Raw genomic sequence first — 6,911 nt, 5'->3', positions numbered from 1 at the left:
GTAACATTTATATCTGGTGGAAGAATCCAGAGAGAATCCAGATTTAATCCAGAGAGAATCCAGATTTAATCCAGAGAGAATCCAGATTCCATCAGCAGAACATGGAAACAGAAACATCTGATCAGGATCCATAACATTTATCTAATAATTACATTTCTACCGACAGGAAGCTTTGAGTCATTTTATAGTTCATCATCTGTTAGCAGCAGCAGCAGTTAGCTTCAGGCTAGTCAGCTAGCATTAGCCATGCTAACAGCAGTGCTGCTAAAGAGGCTAGCCTAGCTTTAGCTAAATGATTCAGCTCCAGTGATTTGATGTTTTCTTCTTCTGCAGCTCTGAGGCGGCGCTGCTTCACTGCTGTTCTGTACGCCACCAGGACAGAAGAAGAAGAAAAACTTTGATGCTGAAACTCCTGGATCCACTGACAGCAGGGAGAAAACATCAGTTATACTCTGATAGCTTTCTGTTATAAACTGGAAACATTATAAAGATGTTCATTCAGAAGAATCTGATTTATGATCATTACAATAAATGAAAGCAGAATAAAATCAATTCAGGTCCAGAAAAATGTCCATCTGAATGTTTTAGTTTCTTCTCTGTAAAACCTCATGAATGTATTTAATGTTTCATTCTCATATTTCCAGTCACTGTTTTTATTTTAAATGTCTGAACTATTAAAACTTCAGCAGCTTCAGCCTGAACATGATGTTCCTGTCTGTCTGTCTGTCTGTCTGTCTGTCTGTCTGTCTGTGGATAAATCATTAAAGTTATCACCTTTATGTTATGAATGCTTTTATGAAGAAATAAAAAATGCAATAAACTGCAGTTAATGTTAAATTCAGTGTTTGTGCATTTATTGCATTACATTATTTCTAACTGGGTGTTGTAATGACCAGCTTTCTCCTCCATCTGCGTGTATCATACCGGTCATCTTTGTTGAAGACTCCAGGTGGCAGATCAGGTTTGACTTTGAGTGAAAGCAGATGATGAGGTGTTAACACTTCTAAATCATCCAGATCTGAAGATGCTAATGAGCCTGTTGTTGATTGATTCAGCCTCACACAGTAAAGTATGGAGCCCATCTTCATCCAACATCTGCTCCAGTGCTGTTCAGAACCGTTTCTCACTGAGCGAATCAAACTCTCCCAGGTTCCTTCAAACTGGGAACCTGCTGTGGGACTAAAGTACCACTGGACACCTTTTTGTTGCAACGTCTTCCAGTGTTGTAGTACTCGAGAACGGTCTTGGTCTCGAGACCATTTTTTGATGGTCTCGGTCTCGGGCTCTGAGGACTGTTCGTTATTCTGCAATAGTCAGCCCCGCCCTTAACTCTCCACCGACTGACTACTGACCAGTTCTCTGTCTAACAGGTCCGGAAAATCCCTGAAACCCGGGTCATACCCTAGAACAGGTTTATAGGAGAAATTATATTTAAACTGGTGGCAGAGAAAACTCGTCTAGCTCTAACTACCTTCAATTCCAGAAGTTATGACCCTTTTCAGTTGAGAAACAGTCAGCAGAGTAGCCCTCACAGCTGCATAGCTTCAACAACCACTCCTGTTAACGGTAGCTTTTCTCCTAAAAATAACGTGCACTTGTTACCGGCTAGATTAGATTTAGTGACCTAGATCTAAGTCCCAGGGTCATTATTTTAACACTCACCAAAGGAAAGTATGAAGCCACCACATCTCTAGAATCATGTATGTTAATTTTACTATAATCAGGTGAACAAACACAATGATCAATTGACTCGATTGATCTCAATGTCCACAAGCTCTTTTGGTAATTTTATTATGTAATTTATTAAGCAAGCTTTAGCAGGGGTAAGTGACAAGCTTTCAGAGATTACAAACTTACAGTTAGATGATAAATTCAGATTAAAATCAATCATAACCTATCCTCATTTCTATCCCTATCCTGTGTCACAAATGTTACTAAGCGAGGCTTTTGGGAGGCAGGTTAACTCACACCCGATGGCAATTGATCTTGGCAGCTGGAAACTTCGTTTGTCCTTGGTCAGAGTCTCTGTCCTGGTGGAGAAAAGTCCTCTTTCAGAAAAGCAGCAAAGCTGAACTGTCCGTTGTCCTTTAAATGGAACAGAATCTTTGTCACCCAGTGACCTTTGTCTTTTCTCCAAGTCTGCTGCAGTAGATTAGGGATCGTTGGGTTGAGGCAGAGGAGTCGGTCGGATCAGGAACCAGGGCTGGGGCAGATGGATCTTGTCCCTTCTTTGCGGCGCGAAGTCTCAACTTTTCCCTCGGTTCCAGGGTGCGGTCCTCTGCTGATCTTCAGTCTGCGTCCTCTCGTTGTCTCTTCCTCAGCGCCGCGGACAAAGAATGGTTTCCACCCTCATTCGCTGGTTTTTATACCTTCTTGGAGTGACTCATTACAGCAACTCTCTTGGGTGTGCGGAAAGTACCCACTCTCCCCAAACCTTCCTTCTCTCTGACTCATTACAGCGACTCCCTTCGGTACTTCCTTTTTCCTGCTGGCCATCTGGCCGTTGAGGCCATTTCTCGTAACTTACTGCCTTTTTTGGAGTTGTTCTAGTGCCTCCGCCCAGCCTAGTGTGCTGATTGTGACACAGTTCGTTCCTTTTCTCATGATTTCAGATCTACAGTCTTTTATAATGTATCATAAACTATAATCAACTTAAAACATGATCAATTCGTTTTATCATCTTATAACCCTCAGTATGCTTTTCCATTATTACCATTACTAATAACCAATAATCAACATTCAACAATCAAGTTGTTATCATTACTACAGGTCATCAGAACAGGCATTTCAGTTGTACATTACAGGCATTACAAATCATAAGTACAGATCAATATTATATAGGATATACTTTAATCATTCCAGCTGTTACATATATATGTATTTTATATTTCCCTTCTTTAATCATCATTAAATCAATGTGCAAGATTACTGTTATTTCCCAGGCCTTTACTCCGTTTTCTGCGTGTACCCGGAGAGATCTCAACCTCACATGCCAGTTGTCACGACAGGACTCGTCATTTTATTTCAAGACCAGTCGAGACCGCAACTGTTAAAATATCACTAAACATACAGTACACTATCTAGTTTATTTGTTAACATCTTTGTTTTCAGTGGATACAAAACGCACCGATTAAAATCCAACCAATAACGTGACTTGCCAATTACGTGTTTCTGTTTCTCCCCTCCTTCCACTCGCATGAGGTGCTCTGAGAAATGCGCAGGTTTCCTCTGAGCGGCAGATGATGTCGGTCTAATCGTCAGTAATATAATATCGCTGCATAAATCATAAGAAATCCGATGGCCACAGCTAACTCAACAGCGCTTCGCTTTCACAGACGGTGGAGACAACGTCTAACTTTTTTCGTCACTTAGAGAAGAAGCTCAAAGAAGGTAAGATCCGTTGACATGATGTTAGCAAAGCTAGCTGTACAGAGACACATAATGTTCGTTATTCTGCAATAGTCAGCCACGCCCTAACCCCATCAGCGACTGACTACTGACCAGTTCTCTAACAGGTCCGGAAAATCCCCTAAACCCGGGTCTTACCCTAGAAATAGGTTTATAGGAGATAATCTATTTAAACTGGTGGCGGAGAAAACTCGTCTAGCTCTAACTTCCTTCGACTTTTCAGTTGAGATACAGTCAGCAGAGTAGCCCCAACTGCTGCATAGCATCAACAACCACTCCTGTTAACGGTAGCTTTTCTCCTAAAAATAACTTGCACTTGTTACCGGCTAGATTAGATTTAGTGACTTGGATTTAATTCCCAGGGTCATTATTTTAGCACTCACTAAAGGAAAGTACGAAGCCTCCACATCTCTAGAATCATGTATGCTAATTTTACTCAGAATCAAGAGAAACCACAATGATAGAATAACTAAATTAATTTCAATGTCCACCAGTTCTATGGATGTCTTTAATAAGTAATTTATTAGGCAAGCTTCAGCAGGGGTAAATGACACGCAGGTATATATTCAGAGATTATAAACTTATAATTAGATAAATTCAATTTAAAATCAATCATATCCTATCTTCCTTTCTTTCCCTAACCTGTGTCACTAATATCACTAGGCGAGGCTTTGGGGTTGCAGGACAACTCACACCCGATGGCAATTGATCTTGGCAGCCGAAATCTTCATGCGTCCTTGGTCAGAGTCTCTGTTCTGCCGGAGCAAAGTCCTCTTTCAGAAAAGAAGCAAAGCTGAACTGTCCGTTGTCCTTCAAACGGAACAGAATCTTTGTCACCCAGTGACCTTTGTCTTTTCTCCAAGTCTGCTGCAGTAGAATATGGATTGCTGGGTTGAGGCAGAGGGGTCAGTCGAATCAGGGACCAGGGTTGAGGGCTGACGGATCTTGTCCTCTCTTTGCGGCGTGAAGTCTCAACTTTCCCTCGGTCCCAGGGTGTGGTCCTCTGCTGATCTTCAGTCTGCGCCCTTTCGTTGTTTCCTCTTCAGCGCCGCGGACAAAGAACGGTTTCCACCCTCAGCCGTCGGTTTTTATACTTCTTCTTCCCCATAGTTGTGTATTGGAGAAGTTTATGAGTCATTTCTTAGGGTGTATCTACGGAAAGTCCCAAACTTTCTCAGCCCTTCCTTTCCCCTTGACTCATTACTGCAATTCCCTTTGGTACTTCCCTTTTTCTGTTAGCCATCTGGCCGTTGAGGCCACTTCTCGTAACTTACTGCCTTTTTTGGAGATGTTCTAGTGCCCCCGCCCAGCCCGGTGTACTGATTGTGACACAGCTTACCCTATGATCTCAGAACTACAGTGTAATGTATCAAACTATAATCAACTTTAAACATGATCAATTAATTTTATCAACTTATAACTTTCAGCATGGTTTTCTATTATTTCCATTACTAGTAACTAATAATCAACATTCAACAATCAAGTTGTTATCATTACTACGAGTCATCAAAACATGCATTTCAATTGTACATTACAGACATTACACATCATAAGTACAGATCAGTATTATATAGGATATACTTTAATCATTCCAGCTGTTACATATACATGTATTTAATCATTATTAAATCAACGTGCAAGATTACTGTTATTTCCCAGGCCTTTATTTTGTTTTCTGCGTGCACCCGGAGAGATCTCAACCTCACATGCCAGTTTTCACGACAGCATTTGTGATGAAAAAAAGTCACTCACTGCCTGAATTATTGTGCGGAGATGTTGACTGACTTGTTGCATATATGGGACAACGATGTGTCCAAAAGTCTGCAATATATTGATGCGACATTCAGGAACAGTACGATTCATCTTCTCGTCTCTTTACTTATTAGATAGGACTGGAGTGTCACTGAGAGCCGTTGTTCTATCAGATAGCCATATGCTGTTAGAATAGCATACATGCAGCGAGTACCATGCCTGCCCATTAAGAAGTCCGACAGTCAGAGGAGTTGTCAGTTCACCATACACAACAAGTTATGACGAAAATAAGTCATTAAATTGTTTTCCATGATAACTTTATAGATATACATGCATTGTCATTTTTTCAAAGTGTATTTAAAGCAGGTCTGGCTGCAGCTATGATGATCTACGTCATGATTATATGTTGCTAATTAAATAAATCATATGGTAATGACGTGTCTGACCGATATAGCCATGAGTTTGTGCTAAGCGTATGATGATCTGACAGAGTATGCTGACCTGACAGAACACTCTTCTTTGTTCTTGTAATCCTCTGTGTACACTGCAGTATCTATCATTATTTTATTTAATTATGTACATTGATATTTTTTAATTAACAAATAAATAAAACACAAGAACGAAACAGCACACAGAGCATGCACATTGCTCTTTGATTGTTTTTGTTCAAAGTGGCAGCTGTAATGTCTGCCATGGTGTCAGACTACCTGGCTTCATGTAGTGGGAGAGAGAGTGAGAACAGTCACAGTGAGCGCCTTCTGATTGGTTACTTCTTGCTTGTTGCTCCTTGGTCAGTGTTCATAGTTGAGCGTTATTTACAGTCAGGGCATTGCCTCAATTGCTATGTTTAATGGTGCAACAGTGGTGGTTTCTGAGCAACATGGACAAACACCAAGGGCGTTATCTTTTTAGGGATGGCACGAGACCACTGCGGATCGTAGCACAGAGATGGAAGCAAAGCAGATATTGGTTAAATTTATTAAGTATTTAATATCTAGGTGTTTTTATGTGAATATGGATCTTTCAGATCAATTTGAGAAGTTATTTTGATCATATTTCACATTTTATCGTATCATGTAGCGTGGGGTGCTGGTCTTGGTCTTGACTCAGTCTCGACTTCCCTCGGTCTTGGTCTTGACTTGGTCTCGGACCCTAAAAGTCTTGGTCTTGTCTCGGTCTCGATACACTCTGGTCTTGGTCTTGGGTTAGGTGGTCTTGAACACAACACTGACGTCTTCATCATCTTGCTTGTGTTCGATTCACTGAAATTTCTTCAACTCCACACCAGCTGATGGAAAGCTTGTTCCGCTGTCAGCTCTTTAACTTGTCCTCTTCAGGCTATAAATCTCTACAGCATTGAGGCAAGCATCTGTGTTGAGTGATGGTGCAACTTCTAACTGTACTGCTCGTATAGTGAGACGTAAAAACAACCTCATATTTTTTTATTTGTCCTCTTCCCCTTTTCACCATCAATCTGTGGATATCAGGTTGGACGATGCAATCTTCTGCATAGCACACCTGGACTATGCAAAGACAGTCTGCATAGTCCAGCACATAGTTTGCTGGCTCAGATCATCAGATGAAAACTTTCTGATGGCTCCGTTTGACCAGGGATCCAGAATCTCTGACGTTCAGCCGAAATCTGATTCCTTCCTGTGTGACCCATCATGTCATGAAGCTCTACCTTAAGTCTAGTGATGTGGGAATCAAGCTGCTTAGAATCATGTGGCGAAGCTGCTACTCAACACACT

General features: G+C 41.1%; 2 long non-coding RNA genes across 2 annotated transcripts in view; one reads left to right on the top strand and one right to left on the bottom strand.

The window, feature by feature from the left end:
• The window catches only part of LOC107838172 (uncharacterized), a 7,479-nt gene extending 6,978 nt beyond the window's left edge, over positions 1–501 (top strand). The window contains exon 3 of the long non-coding RNA XR_001664225.1: positions 334–501. This is a non-coding gene — a long non-coding RNA (uncharacterized LOC107838172). The remainder of the gene's footprint in view (positions 1–333) is intronic.
• The window catches only part of LOC107838173 (uncharacterized), a 14,438-nt gene continuing 7,966 nt past the window's right edge, over positions 440–6,911 (bottom strand). The window contains exons 3-4 of the long non-coding RNA XR_001664226.1: positions 5,674–5,677; positions 440–450 (exon numbers count right to left, since the gene is read on the bottom strand). This is a non-coding gene — a long non-coding RNA (uncharacterized LOC107838173). The remainder of the gene's footprint in view (positions 451–5,673; positions 5,678–6,911) is intronic.

This window comes from Poecilia formosa, unplaced genomic scaffold (genome assembly GCF_000485575.1).
Source record: "Poecilia formosa unplaced genomic scaffold, Poecilia_formosa-5.1.2 Scaffold217, whole genome shotgun sequence".
Classification (NCBI taxonomy): Eukaryota; Metazoa; Chordata; class Actinopteri; order Cyprinodontiformes; family Poeciliidae; genus Poecilia; species Poecilia formosa.
Note: the sequence above shows the minus strand (reverse complement) of the source record. Positions and strands in the feature narration are given on the sequence as shown.